Source organism: Hyperolius riggenbachi, chromosome 6 (genome assembly GCF_040937935.1).
Source record: "Hyperolius riggenbachi isolate aHypRig1 chromosome 6, aHypRig1.pri, whole genome shotgun sequence".
NCBI classification, from domain to species: Eukaryota; Metazoa; Chordata; class Amphibia; order Anura; family Hyperoliidae; genus Hyperolius; species Hyperolius riggenbachi.
The window spans coordinates 319,409,105-319,424,661 of record NC_090651.1 but is presented as its reverse complement, the minus strand read 5'-3'; the positions used below and the strand labels follow the sequence as shown (position 1 = coordinate 319,424,661).

Here is a 15,557-nt window from a genome sequence, read left to right as displayed (position 1 = left end):
TCAAAATTTCTAGCTATGCCCCCTGAATGGGACATCACATAGACTAAGTAAAGGTGTGCAGCTCTTCATGCTTCACAGAAAAATATAGAAATACCACTTATTTAAAACAATAAAATACCCAGAGTTCAGGTACCTTTTAATTATTCGTATTACTTGCTGCTTTGCTAGTTGCTGTGATACTTTTTTTGTTTGTAACCTAATTAAACGCTTGCCCTCTAATCTCCCTTTGAGTGGATGGAGATACTTTGTTACACCAATTAAACACGCCGTTATGTCCTCATTTCCATTTCTCCCAAGTAAGGAGAAGGATGAGCCTTAATATTTTCTCGCTAAAACCTTAATTAGAGGAGCACACAGCTAAAATGCTCTCGCTTTATGATCATTAAGGCGTTTTGCTTTTGTGGTCTGTGTCTCTCTCCACAAATAATTCATTAATGCAGGGATAGCACAGACCCGAGGTAAGAGCAGCTCCTGCGAGCGGAAGGCGCGTCCGCATGATATATCTCCCTAATAGGAGCGGCCGATCTGCTACCTGCAGTCAGATGACAGCCAGGAAATTGATGCATCATTAAATTTGCATTAGCTGCATCTCGCTGACACTCAGAGTCACAGGTTCATCTTGCGCTGCAGGAAGACGTGTAGCTGTTAAACCCCTGGATGCACAAAGATAATAGATTTTCTTCCGCCTCTATTGATTAAATGACTCGGAACGGACAAGACAATATGGAGGCTGGGGGTTATGGGTAATGGTAGCTGGAAGGGGTTTGCCAACTAGGCATGAGCTTAGGGCGGCAGTGTTTAGGGAGCAGCGTTTAAGTATCTTATGATCGTAAGTCTCGTTGGTTTTTATATTCCTTTTTTTTTTTTTGCAGCTCTGATAAATATAGATGCCAAACAGAACCTTCTTCCAGATGAGCAAAAAAATCTATATATAAATTGGTACCTTAAGGCTACTTACACACCAAGATGTTGCGTTTTAGGGGACGTTATGGTCGCATAACGTGCCCCTAACGCAACGCATGGTGGTGTTGAAGTTGGACGTCAGATTGAGCCGCATTTGCAGCTCTCAAAGCAGCAGCTCCAGGTTAGTGATAGGAAGTCTGGATCTTCTTAAGGATTCGGATCATTTGAATCGGATCATTGAAAAGATCCGGATCTTTGAACTGAATCATTTGAATCATTTTACTAGGGAAGCAGACTGGGGGTGAAATGACTAGCAGGACAGGTCTTTCCCTGCACTGTACATTCTGTATGTTCCTGTTTCTTCCATACAGACATCCACTGTGAACCGAATCTTTCATTGTGATGATCTGGATTATTCGACTCACAAAAAAGATCCGGATCAAATGAATTATTCATTCATGATCCGGACAACACTACAGTACCACCAGGCGTCACCACAGTGCAGTGAATATTAATTAGCCATGTGGCTGGCCAAGAAGGAGGAGGAGGAGCAGGAGGAGGGGAGACCTCTCCTCCAACATTACTGAGCATGTGCAAACAGTCTAACGTGGCTTAGCCCAGTATTACGTACAGCATGCAGCACTGTTTAAACGTGCTGCGTTACTATGTAAGGCAACGTGTGCACTGTGAACAGCACAATTGACAGCACAATTTTACAGTGCTGTGAGTTAGGCTGCGTTACTGGCTGGTGTAACGTGGGACTTTAACGTCCCACTGTGAAACCAGCCTTAAAGTGTTCCTGAAGGGAAAAAAAAGTGCTCCTAGGGGGTACTTACCTCTGGATGCTAAAGAGGCTTACCCCCAGCAGAGGGGATACAGTGCTAGCTCCTGCCGCTTGTTGAGACCAGTATCAGCTTTTCCTAGGTTTCCGGCGGAAAAAGACGAACCTGATTGGGTCAGCTCTACTGCCCAGGCGAGAGCTGCCCAGCAGAGAAGAACCAAGAGGGCTTGGCTATTTCAGCCTGGAACCTGAGTGGAGAGCTGCTACTGTGCCTGTGCTGATAGACTGGTGAATATTACTGTCGGCGAGTGATTGAGGCTGCCAGCGCTTGATCAGGCTAGCGGAAGGAGACGGGGGAAGCTTTATTTGAATTTAGAGGCTTCCCACTCCTGAGGTAAGTATTTTTTTTTTCCTTTATCAAAGTAACAGCCATGTGTCCTAGTGGAATCGAACTCTTGCACAGCACACAATGAAAAGTCTTTATTCCACATATAGTTGCTGAAGAAATTCACTGCTCTGTGTTCCACTGCTTGTTTACCCAGATCAAGCAGTCTAATGAGTTGTTATCAGTAGCTGTGAATAGACTGCAGGAGCTCTGCCAAGGCAGCTCTCCCCATACAGTAAACACTGAGGCTTAACCCCTTCAGTTCTCCCTGCAAAGTGAAACCAACTCGTAAACTTTTTTTAGGATTTCCATAAATTGTAATGAAGATTTTTTTTTTGTCTATAAAGGTTATTATGCTGTGGATAAGTTTTTAAAACAGCAGAGAAGAAATTCTGAGTTTAGTTCCACTTTAAAGCAAACCTGTACTTTAGGCATCAGTTGCGTCACTTTTTTTTTTATATTCGTTTAGTAGAACATCATTTTAATTAGGCATAAAAAGCTTTTGTCCTGATTTTTGCAAAATAATAAAGGAGAATATTCACAGGTTCTTATCTCCTCCTCAGCAATGTACAGCTGCCTGCTCATCCCTGTGAGTTTGAAACACTCCCCTGTAGTCACATGAGTATGCAATGCAAGTATGGAGAGTGATTGCCTCTGTCTGCTGAAGCCACGCCTGCCTGCTAACTCATAGCCTATTATGGCTGTCAGTCTCTAGTACAGGGGTGTGGCTTCAGACTGACTGAGAGTGGAGTAAAGGCCTGTACACACTGCTACGCTTGCACTGCGCTTTTAAAATCGCATGCATTTTCTAATCACAAGTTCTTTAGAAAAATCATGAAAATCGAGAAGACCTGTGCAATGCGATTTTTCTATTTTCATGAAGGCTTTGCGATTTAAAAAAATCGCATGTGATTTTAAAAACTCCATCACAAGCGCAGCAGTGTGTACAGGCCCTTAGTGTACAGGCAACTGGAGAATTTATATTTGTTACAGCCAGAACCTTAAGTCTGGCCACTTCGGGGTTTAGCCCATCAAAAACAGAAAAAAATGACTATTTTCTAACTTTAGCTGGCCAGAACACGCAAAGCCTGGCAAGCCAAGTCCCAAAAGCTTACCACCACTGTAGCCTACGTGCCTCCTTGCTGTGCAGATTCCAAAGCTGCAGCTTTCTACCACTATTCTCATATGTGCCCTTCCTGCCATAAGAGCCCTGAAGCTGGTGATGGCGTACAGTTTAGTCCAGCTGGAACACATTTCCCTCTGTTGACAACTGCAGCACAACAGTCTAGCAGTCCTGGAGCACTGTTTCCTTCCCCTGCTGACATCTGCAGCTCCTGCACAGCGTGTTCCCCTCCTGCCAGCTGCAGCTCCTGCACAGCGCGTTTGCCCTGCTGTCGGCTGCAGCTCCTGCACAGCGCGTTTGCCCTGCTGCCAGCTGCAGCTCCTGCACAGCGCGTTTGCCCTGCTGTCAGCTGCAGCTCCTGCACAGTATGTTTCCCTGCTGCCAGCTGCAGCTCCTGCACAGCGCGTTTCCCCTGTTGCCGGCTGCAGCTCCTGCACAGCGCATTTCCCCTGCTGCCGGCTGCAGCTCCTGCACAGCGCATTTCCCCTGCCGCCGGCTGCAGCTGGATGAAGTGAGGTCTGGGGACACAGGCATCTGTAAAAGGTAGCGGGGAAGGCACTTCAGTACTTGGCCGGTCACATTTAGTCATGTTGTATTCTGGCCGGCCAAAGTCTGAAAAAAGTCAGTATTTTATGTATTGGCCACGTCAACTGACCATTTCCCATTCTTCCAGAACCTAAAGTGGCCAGGTCCCCAAAGAAGCATAAAGAGCTGGATGGGTGGACTGGATGAGACTGCCCATCCAGCTGTCTATGCAACATGAACAGATTGGATTTTGCCAAAGTAGCATAGAGAGATGGATGTGTGGGCTGGATGGCTTGGCTCCAGAATGGTGAATGCCGATCCATGAACTCGTGACAGCTACCTCTCAGCACTATGATGCCCCTAGGCTCATGCCTATAGTGCCTAGTGCTAAGTCTGGCCTCTGACCAAGAACATGGCCATCCTCCATCAATGCCAATGTCTGTGTGGCTTTCCTCTGGGCACTCTGGTTTCCTCCCACATCCCAAAAACATACAGATAAGTTAATTGGCTTCCCCCTAAATTGTCCCTAGACTATGATACATGTACTACATGATACATACATAGACATAAGGCTATGGTAGGGATTAGATTGTGAGCCCCTATGAGGGACAGTTAGGGACTAGACAATATACTCTGTACAGCTCTGCGTAATATGTTGGCGCTATATAAATACTTAAATAAATAAAGTATGGTAAATGGAGATGTTATCACTGTATTCAAGCTACAAAATAAGGTATTTATAGTTTGTTACTTTTTCAAAATATGACACTCTTAGATATGTCTATAGGGTAGGGGTTTGGGGGATGGCTTGGGGGAAGTAAAAAAATTCTTGACATCTATTTTGAAGAAAACCTATAGTCATCCACAGAATTAATAAACGTACTTTCCAATCAAGGACAATGCTTCATAGCAAAAAATAAATTATACATTTTTTTGCCCTCCCACACAGACCAGTTTAGGTAGCCTGAGGTGCCCCCCAGAATTAGGCAACCCCTTCAGTATTGGTAGCCAGAGATACCCCCCAGTATTAGGTAGTCCTCTGTATAACTAGCCAGAAGTGCTCCCCACTAAAGGTAGCCAGATGTACAGCCAGTATTAGGTAGCCCCCCAGTATGGGAAGTCATAGGATCCTCCAGCAATAGATAGCCCCTCAATGTAGATAGCCAGAGGGATATCAGTATTAGGTAGCCCCCCAGCATGGGAAGTCAGAGGGGCTCCCAGTACTAGATAGCCCCTACAGTATAGGTAACCAGAGGGGCGTCCAGTATTAGGTAGCCCTAAATATAGATACAGTTTCTCCTTTGCTCTGCTCACATTACTTTGCCACTCTGGGGGCCGCCAGCCATTGCTTCTGGGCCCCCTTTGGCTACTGGCCCCATAGCAGTCACTATGGCTGCTATGGTGATCCCTATATCACAGTTTCCAAAGGTAGTTTAAGGGCTCATTCACACTGGAGGCATCTTTGGATTTTTTTAAGCGCCTGCGATTTTTCAAAATCGTCCTGAAAGCGCTTACACCATGCTATCCTATGCACTAGTTCAGATTAGGGCGATCTGTCCGCTTTCTGCTCAGAGAAGTACTGCATGGACCATTTTCAGGGCCATTTTGCTACAATGGAAGGTATAGGAAAACCGCAAAACGCTCACAAAATCGCTTTGTGCAGCGATTGTGTTCGCATTTTTAAGAATAAATACATTGTATTTATTATTTTCCGGATCAAAGAGTTCACTTCCTGACCAATGTCAGGAAGTGAAAAAAACTGAATGTCAGGAAGTGAAAAAACTGAATCATTCTGCAAAAACGCCTACAAAAACGCTTACCAAAAATGTCTAACAAACAGAAATCGCCGGGAAGGGGGAAAATATGGTTTAAAAAAAGTCCAAAGCGAACGTTAATGCAATTGGAACGCAATGTGAACGAAGCCTAAGCATTTCATTTTTTCTTTTCCGTCTCTCCCAACGTAAGCTAAGAGTAAGAACTAAAAATACAATTTTACATCGCTGAAAATCACCGTTTCACGATCTCTCCAAAACTCAGCATAGCTGAGCTGATTCCAATTCACCTCTCTTCCTCCAACGTCTACTGATTACACAGCGCTGTGAACTAATTATATGTAAATATACTCTGAGGATTTATCACACACAGATAATGAGGAGTAACGACAAATATTAGTTAATGTTTAGAGGTGACTCTCCCTCCTATGGCTCTGCTCCAAAAACAGTCAACAAAAACTTGTGCACACATTAGATAAAAGTCATTTGAGACATCCCACAAACTACATCATTTACCAATTGTTGTAAAAAAAATGTTGCTAAACAAGAACGGCAAGTGACCGATATTGAGTATTCTGCCCGATGCAGCTTACGGATCAGTACAGACGACTATTGGGCATCTGGCCACCTGGACAGTAGTAGTCAAACCATTTTTAGGACCAAGCTAACCAGATGGGTCCCATCAATTGCTGTTGGAGAATCTAAGACCTGCCCCCATGCAGATTTGGCAGTGGAACATACATCATTTACCTCCGAGCCACGCCTGCAACCTCCTCAGTCCTTCATACAAGTATCCTTTGCTCCTTCCTCATGTAATCATAGTCTTCGTATTTTCATTAATTATTGTATTCACCGCTGGACAATAAATACAGAGTCATGTAATGCGCTGCAGCACAGGAGAGGATTGCTAAGCGGAGAACAACCACTAGGAGGAGGTAACTATTCTAGATGCTCTACTGGACATGTGTGTCCTAGAATTGAAGAACCTGACAGTGCCTCACCATGAAGCTCAGGTTTATGAGCACAAAATGTGGGAATTACCATATTTTTGGGACTATAAGACGCTCCTGACCATAAGACGCATCTAGGTTTACAGGACAAAAAACAGGGGGAAAATATATATACTAAACTTGGCGCATCCATGGTGAGGCAGCATCTTGTGGATTATGCCTCCTTTGTCCCTTATGCCCCCTTGTACCTCTTGCATCTACCTCTGTCCCCCTTGTGTCCTCCTGTGTCCCCCATGTGCCCACCTCTGTCCTCCTCGTTTCCTCCTCTATGCTCCTTTGTGTCCCCCTGTTTCCTTCTCTGCATGGGCACAGTACAGGGAGTTCCCGACATTGCAGCGGGTCGGAGGTTCGTATTGGCAGGCGTTCACAAGTCAGGAACTCCCTGTATTTGAACTATAAGATGCAGTGACTTTTTTCCACACTTTTTTGGGGGGGAAACGTGAGTCTTATAGTCCAAAAAATACAGTATATGGGAACACCGATGGGTATCACTATATTGCCCATACTCTCTTCTCTATTTCTTATGATATTGGGCTCTGTTCCTTGTAGGGCTGTGGAGTCGATAAAAAAATCATCTGACTCCAACTCCGACACTTCAGTTTATGAAACCACTGACTCCGAGTTTAGGTACCAAAAATTTCTCCGACTCTGACTCCTTGATTCCAACTCCACAGCCCTGGATCCTTGTGGGAGCTCACCTCAGCTTGGTGCTAGAGAGCAGGAACTAATGTCAAGAAAACAATCGATAGGGGATGGTCCATAGGATGCTAATAAATGTGGCTTATATGAAAATGTAATGCAAGTTGTATACAGCTTTGAACTAGCCCAATCAAAACCCACAAGTTTATTTAGTTGGCCCAATTACAAGCTGCATACAGTTTACATGGAATCCAGTATTTTACAACCGTTTGCTGCCTGAAGCTAAGCCAAACCCCCACCCCCCACCCCCCAAGAAAGATGGCTAGTATCTACAACCCCTACCCCCCCCCCCCCCCCCCATCCTCTACAACCCCAGCCCCCCCCCCCTTCTTTCCCGGAAGTGTGGATAGATTATTTTCCACCAACACCCCACTTTCCCAATAATAAGAAGTAGCAAGGGCTAAAGGAACCTGCCTCTTTCTCGCCTTCCCGTCTAAGTAGCAGAGTGGTTTCTGCGGGAGCACAATTACCCCACGTGATCCATCACTGGGTCCTCTCCTCCTATCATTCAAAAGCTTTCCTCCATAGGCTCCTGATGTCACGTCATATGCATCAGGAGCCTACAGAGAGCCACTTCTGAATGGTGATAGGCTGCAGTGACCAAGAGGAGAGGACCTCACGCTGGACCAGCTAAGGTAATTGTGCTCTGCTGCGCCCACTCTACTATTTAAATTGTCGCTAGCACAGGCCCTTAGAATTGGCTGCCTGAGTCACATGATTCAGGTGGCTTCATGGGAGGACCGGATCTGATGAGGGCAGTATGTAACCCTGGTTCCCATATTCTCATGTCATGCGCATTATTTGGCTCCGCTTACAAATGTTTGTGACTGCGTCCACTTTCCAAAGTGGTACATTACATATATCTAATATTTTCTTCCAATGTTCTGAGCCCTTTTTGCCCAAGCAAAATCAGCAAGCCAAAATAAGTGTATATTTTTATGTGTATTTTAAGCCTTTCTACACTAGGTGGCGCCAGCCACATAAGACACCTTGGGCCATATGCAATTCACTTTTTCACCTGAGTTTTCTCCTAGGTGATATTTTTAAACTTGTCAATATAGAAGGCAAGAACATGCTCAAAATAATTTTTATAGTACTTTTTAAGCAACTTTTTGGTACTTTTTTAGTTGAAAAGTGGTGGAAAGTTATTTAAAATCAAAGATGAAAAATTATCTCCTAGGAGAAAACTCAGGTGAAAAAGAGAATTGCATATGGCCCCTTATGATGTTCTGGCAATAGATGAAAACAAAATACTGTAATGTGAATTACTGCATAAATTGACTTGAGTCTAGGGGCTGGAACCCACTAGAGCAATTTTTTTGAGGGTTTAGGGAGCAATTCAAAACACTAGCGATTTCCCTAAACTCTTAGCTAATCTTAATGGATGGGCAAAAATCCACTGGAGTGATTGTGATTACCAAAATCGCAAACGCAGGACAAGCAGCATTTTTGACGTTTAGCATTAGCATTTCTGCAATGTAAAGTATATAAACGTTGGCGTAATCGCTCGTCAAAACCTACACAGATCAATTTTGCTAGCGTTTTAAATGACTGCACACTGTAAAAAAATTAAAATGAATTGAAAGGACTAATCAGAATTAAAAACGCTAATCGCAACCTGCCCCTCCCCCATGCAATTAAACTTTTAGAGGCCAACTTAGATTTTATTTGGCAATGATGGAGGGGCGCACTTTGGTGTCTCAGGCTCAGCCTTGGGTGCTGGAGGACCTTGTCCTGGCTCTGCCTCCTCCCATCCTTCATGGTGGGAATTTAAGGCTCAATCAGTTCAACCATTTAGACTTCTTTATCTCATCTCTAATATTTCTCCTGAAATGCTTCTATTTCCAAATTAAGTAAAGTAGTTGCCCACTTACTACATTTTTGGACTCGGGTACTTTCTAAATTTGACTTAGTTAGAAACCCCTCTCCCAAACTCTCCTTTTTGGGTAATTCGCGCTTCAAGCCAACTCTTCTTAACCTTGGTGCCTTTGGTTGGTGGGAAAGCCAAGGATTGGTCACTGCAAATAGTTTTTTGCAGGGGGGCAGGTTCATATCATTCCAGCAATTTCATTTTGGTCGGGACGCTCCATGGGATGAAGCTTACCGTTATCTCCAAATTCGGCATTTTCTGCGGTCCCAGTTTCCTAATTACTCCTTTTGTACACATGCAAATTCACATTTATGCAGAACGGTTGCAAAAAAAAAGTGTGAAGGCACCCTTAGCCCTGTTCACATCTGAAATCACCAAATTCTAGCGCTTAGTTTTGCAGCTGGGATTTTACCGCGAGTAACAAGGTAAAAATTACTGGACACTTCCGCATATCCAGAGCGATTGTGATCAACGCGTTACTAAGCACTGTACAGCAGTTGCTCCAGAATTGCGGCAAAAATGCTGCAGGTAGCGAGTTTTGCGATTGACGCTAATTGCAAGATGGGAACACTGCCATAGGTTAGAATAGCACTAGCACTTTAGTGATTAGCTGAAATAGGGCCCCGGGCAGGGGAGGACTGGGACCATTTGGCCTGGGGGGAAAACACAACCTAGAGGCCCGGTCACGGAATCCCCAGCCCAAATACATTTGCACGCAATAAAGATATGTTTCAATGGTAGTTTAAAGCAACAATACATTTTGCATTTACGTTAAGAAAGCATGGATCCATCTTGCCTCTTGTCAGCATTTCAGGCTGGGGGCGTAATTGTGTGGGGGACATTTTCTTGTAGCACTTTGGGCCTTTGAGGGTACTATCTGCATTAGGTTTGTATGTTTTCCCTTTGTCTATGTGGGTTTCCTCTGGGCACTTTAGTTTCCTCCCACATTAAAAAAAAATACAGATAAATTAAAAGGCTTACCCCTAAATTGGCTCTAGACTACAATAGACATATGACTATGGTAGGATTAGCTTGTGAGCTCCTCTGCGGACAGTCAGTAACATGACTATGTACTCTGTACAACGCGGCAAAAGACATTTTATAAATACTAAAAAATCTCCCTCAAGGTATTCCCTGGTGGTCTTATGGTCCCTTGAACTCCATATAACTTTCCCTAATGATCTTGTGGTCCCCTCTTCCCTTTACAGTAAGCCCTGGTTTGGTTGTTTAGTGGTCCCCTATCCTCATTTAGCTCCCCTAGTGGTCACCCTCCCACTCTTCTCCTGTATAAACAGAGTAGTGGTGCAGCGGTGGTGCTTCACAGTCTTACCTCCTCCAGCAATGTGTCCGTCCTCCACAGCTAGTGGCCGCCTGCTCTCTGTCTATCTCCAACTCCTGCACATTGTGTGTAATCAGGCGATGTTCAGGATAACCAAGTCGTAGTGAGCAGGTGGCCGCTACAGAGGACAGACACAGTGGCGTAGCTACAAGCCTCTGGGCCCCGATGCGGAATCTGGATGTGGGCCCCCCCCCCCACGGCAACAACAGCCCGCCCTCCCCCGGCAACACCCGACGCACACACATATCCGAATCCCTATAGCCAGCTATAGGTCCCCCCAGTATAGGTAGCCAGGCATAGGTACGCCAGTATAGTTGCCCCCAGTATAGGTTAGCCAGGTAGGTGCCTCCAGCATAGGTAGCCAGTATAGTTGCCCCCAGTATAGGTTAGATAGGCAGGCGCCGCCAGTACAGGTTAGCTAGGTGGGTGCCTCTAATATAGGTAGCCAGAATAGTTGCCCCCAGCATAGGTTAGATAGGTAGGTGCCCCCAGTATAGGTTAGTTAGGTAGGTGACTCCAATATAGGTAGCCAGTATAGTTGCCACCTGTATAGGCTAGCGAGGTGCCCCGAATACAGGTTAGACAATTAAGTGCCCCCAGGTTAGATAGGTAGGTGCCCCCCAGTATAGGTTAGATTAGGTAGCTGCCCCCCAGTATAGGTTAGATGAGGTAGGTGCCCCCCAGGATAGGTTAGGTTAGGTAGCTGCCCCCCAGGATAGGTTAGAGTAGGTAGCTGCCCCCCAGGATAGGTTAGGTAGGTAGCTGGCCCCCCAGGATAGGTTAGGTAGCTAGCTGCCCCCCAGGGTAGGTTAGAGTAGGTAGCTGCCCCCCAGGGTAGGTTAGAGTAGGTAGCTGCCCCCCAGGATAGGTTAGGTAGGTAGCTGGCCCCCCAGGATAGGTTAGGTAGGTAGCTGGCCCCCCAGGATAGGTTAGGTAGGTAGCTGGCCCCCCAGGGTAGGTTAGGTAGGTAGCTGGCCCCCCAGGGTAGGTTAGATGAGGTAGGTGCCCCCCAGGATAGGTTAGGTTAGGTAGCTGCCCCCCAGGATAGGTTAGAGTAGGTAGCTGCCCCCCAGGATAGGTTAGGTAGGTAGCTGGCCCCCCAGGGTAGGTTAGGTAGGTAGCTGGCCCCCCAGGATAGGTTAGGTAGGTAGCTGGCCCCCCAGGATAGGTTAGGTAGGTAGCTGGCCCCCCAGGGTAGGTTAGGTAGGTAGCTGGCCCCCCAGGATAGGTTAGGTAGCTAGCTGCCCCCCAGGATAGGTTAGGTAGGTAGCTGGCCCCCCAGGGTAGGTTAGAGTAGGTAGCTGCCCCCCAGGATAGGTTAGGTAGGTAGCTGGCCCCCCAGGATAGGTTAGGTAGGTAGCTGGCCCCCCAGGATAGGTTAGGTAGGTAGCTGGCCCCCAAGGATAGGTTAGGTAGGTAGCTGGCCCCCAAGGATAGGTTAGGTAGGTAGCTGGCCCCCCAGGGTAGGTTAGGTAGGTAGCTGGCCCCCCAGGATAGGTTAGGTAGCTAGCTGCCCCTCCACCCCCACCTCTCCCTCCCTTCCTCTCCCCCTCAGATGCAGAGTGCGCGGCGCACGGAAGCGCTGTAGGCAGAACTCACCTCCCGTCCCTGCGCCGCTGGTCTCCTCCCGCTCTGTATAGATGTTGTTACACACTGCTTCCTGTTTAGCCGGAAGCAGTGTGTAACAACATCTATACAGAGCGGGAGGAGACCAGCGGCGCTTGGAACGCAGGCAGGTGAGTTCAGCCTACAGCGCTTCCGTGCGCCGCGCACTCTGCATCTGAGGGGGGGGCCCGGGGAGAGGAAGGGAGGGAGAGGTCGGGCTGCCCTCCCCGCGGCTGCGGCTCCCCCCTCCCAATAACGCACGCAGCCACGCACGGATCTCCGAGAGAGTCCAAACGGACATGGGCCCCCCGGGCCCCTCCCCCGCCTCTTCAGGAGCCGGGCCCGGTCGCCGAGGCGACCGTTGCGACCACAGGCCCTACGCCCCTGGACAGACATCTAGCTGGATGAGCTGAGACTGCTGTGCTGCTACTCCTCTGCTCAGTGCAGTGTTGGGTGCAGCCAGAGTCCCCTCAGTCATGGGCCTAATGCAGCCACCACCAGCCGCACCCCCTAAGTCATTGGTGCCCAGTGTCCCTAAATGAAGCAGGTACCCCCAGCTTCATAATGCCTAGTACACACAATGCTATTTTCCGTCAGATTGATGGGTCAAATCAATAATTTCCGGCATGTCTGATCTGTTCCTGATCAAGAATGGGATCAATTTTCAGATTAGTACTACAACAAAAAAAATCGATCCCGTTCTCGATAGGGAGCAGATCATACATGCCGGACATTATCAATTCGACCCGTGGATCTGATGGAATATAGCATTGTGTGTACCAGCCTTAAAGCTACACTGCCTGTCCCCTCCCTTCAGTATTTCACAATACCCCATCTAACGGCAGTGACAGTACAGGGAAATGGTCACATAGGTTTCTTCAGTGCAGAAGCTTGACCGTGGGAAAGCATGTCCATACAGGGCATGTGCAAACGAGGCCCATACATGCCCAGGAGAACTAAGGCACTTGTGCATGGCTCTTTTCATTCATGTAAAAGCACTCTATTTGACTGGCATGTGTGGATGTTACTTGCGCATGCGGAGTACAGATACAGCTCCCAGCATACCTCTCCCACTCCATAGAGCAGAGTTCCACAACCCTGTCCTCAAGGCCCACCAACAGTGCATGTTTTGCAGGAAACCACAAACATGCACAGGTGGGGTAATTAGTGTTTCAGCAGAGCTGATTAGCTACCTCTGTGGATTTTCACAAAACATGCACTGTTGGTGGGCCTTGAGGACAGGGTTGGGGAACTCTGAGAGGCACTACAGCTCCCATCATGCTCCTCCCCTTCCAAAGCGGCACCACAGCTCCCAGCAACCCTCTCCTCCTCCATATAGAATTATATAGCCCCCAGGGCTCCCCAGGCTTTTTTCAATGTGAATAATGTTCCCCTGGTGCCCCTGTAGAGTATTTACAGTGGCGGACACTCACCTGTCCAGCCAGCGGGCTCCCTCCATCTGTGTGCTTCATCCTCACAGGCACCTAATCTCCATGACCTGGTGACATGTACACACCTATGTGCTGCTGGGTCACTGAGATAAGGTGCCTGTGAGGATGGAGACGTTAGCACACAGCTGAGCGCGCTCCGCTGTGAATACTCTGCAGAGGCTCCGGGGGTCCACTATTCAATTTGAGGAGACCAAGGGGGGCCCAGCAACCAGCTGTGGGGCCCTGGGGAACAATCCAACAATATATGGAGTAGGGGTATGCTGGGACCTGTGGTGCCTCTAGGGAAGGCAAGGAGCATGACGGGAGCCGTGGTGCTTATAGGGAGGAGCTTGCTGGGGGCTGTGGTAACTCTTTTGAGGGAAAGAGACCTGCTGGGAACAGTAGTGCCTCTATAGGGGAAAGACTTGATGGGGCTATGGTGCCTCCATTGGGGGGGGGGGGGGGGGGGTCATGCTGGTAGCTTTAGTGCCTCTATAAGGGAGGGGGAGACTTCCTGGGAGATTTGGTGCCTCTATTGAGGGAAAGGGACATGCTGGGACTTGTGGTACCTCTACGGAGGGGAGGGACATGCTGGGAACAGTAGTGCCTCTATTGGGGAGGGGGAGACTTCCTGGGAGCTTTGGTGCCTCTTTTGAGGGAAAGGGACATGCTGGGACTTGTGGTGCCTTTATGGAGGGGAGGGACATGCTGGGAACAGAAGTGCCTCTATGGGGGGAACCTGCTGGGAGATATGGTACTCTCTAGAGGGGGAGGGGAAAAACGGGCTACCTAATGCTGTGGAGTAGGGGAGGGCTGTCAGAAACTTACAGGCATGCAGCAGAGTCACAGCAGCAGAAGAAATTCCCATCATGCACAGCAGCAGAAGAAATTGCCAGCTATGCATCTGATTCTCTCCCAGTGCAGTGTGGTGTCTCTCTTCTCTGGGGCCCTGGCTGCTTCTCCCCATGAATGCACATCACACAGCAGCCTGGCAAGTGTGTCTCAGCGTGGTCTCCTCAGGCCGGGGGGCGGAGCCTACACACATACACACAGTGCACCACGCAGTCTGTGAGATGAGACAATGAGAGGATGCCAGGAGAAGCAGGAGCTTTCAGCCAATGCCCTGCTCCCTGGCCCTACTGAGTAAGCCTATCAGAACAGCAGTGGGCTGCTGAGGGCGGGGCTGAATCGAGTGGCTGCGGAGCTGCTCTAAACTATTTTATAGAGATGGGAAGTTCGGATCTTTTCAATGATCCGGATGATTCGAATCGGATCATTGAAAAGATCCGGATCTTTGATCCGAATCTCGGATCATTTTACTACCGAAGCATTCGGGGTGAAATGACTAGCAGGACAGGTCTTTCCCTGCTGTGGACAGGAGAAGGGGAGGGGGGTGGACACACAGAGAAGGGGAGAAGATGGACAGAGGGCAGGGAGTGGACAGAGATGGGAGGAGGGACGAGCAGAGAGCAGAAATGTTTGCACACAATACCCACATGCAGCAATCATATGCTTTACATGTATTTCACCTATATGCTCGTCTGTATACTTTGACTGCAAACTTCGCACAGTGAAGGAAAGCATTCCCAGAAGATAAGTGCAGCTGTTTAGTGCCGAGTGCAGTGCAATCACAGTGCCTGCAAAGTTACTGAGCTGTGCTGAGCCAAAAGCTTCCAATGTGATCACTGGGCACAACTACGGAACAGACAGCCTGTAATGGGCAGCACATTATAGCCAGTATGTGTGCTCTACACATATCTGGCAGTGGCACCGATGTCCCCTCTCTCTCATCTACCTGCTGTCCCTGCAAGGCTGCCTCGCATCCAACAGAGCGATCCATCTCAGCTCTGCTTCCAGGAGCCCGCTGCCCGCTGAGAGGGGGCGTGTCACTCCTGGCCCCGCCCCTTTTGCGATCCGAATCGTTCATTTTGATGATTCGGATGATCGACTCATAAAATAGATTCGGATCAAAGATCCGAATCGTTCATGATCCGGACAACACTACTATTTTACCACTGCACCGGCCCTGATCGATTGAGGTGGCGGCGGCCCGGGGGGAGAATGCCACCCGTCCCCCCGGGCCAGTCCACCCCTGGCCCCGGGGTGGTCACTACC

At 48.1% G+C, this 15,557-nt stretch overlaps 1 long non-coding RNA gene across 1 annotated transcript in view; it reads right to left on the bottom strand.

Annotated features, from left to right (window-relative positions):
* LOC137521717 (uncharacterized) overlaps window positions 1-14,434 on the bottom strand; it is a 108,226-nt gene extending 93,792 nt beyond the window's left edge. The window contains exon 1 of the long non-coding RNA XR_011022184.1: window positions 14,271-14,434. This is a non-coding gene — a long non-coding RNA (uncharacterized lncRNA). The remainder of the gene's footprint in view (window positions 1-14,270) is intronic.
* Between the last annotated feature and the right edge of the window lie 1,123 nt (window positions 14,435-15,557).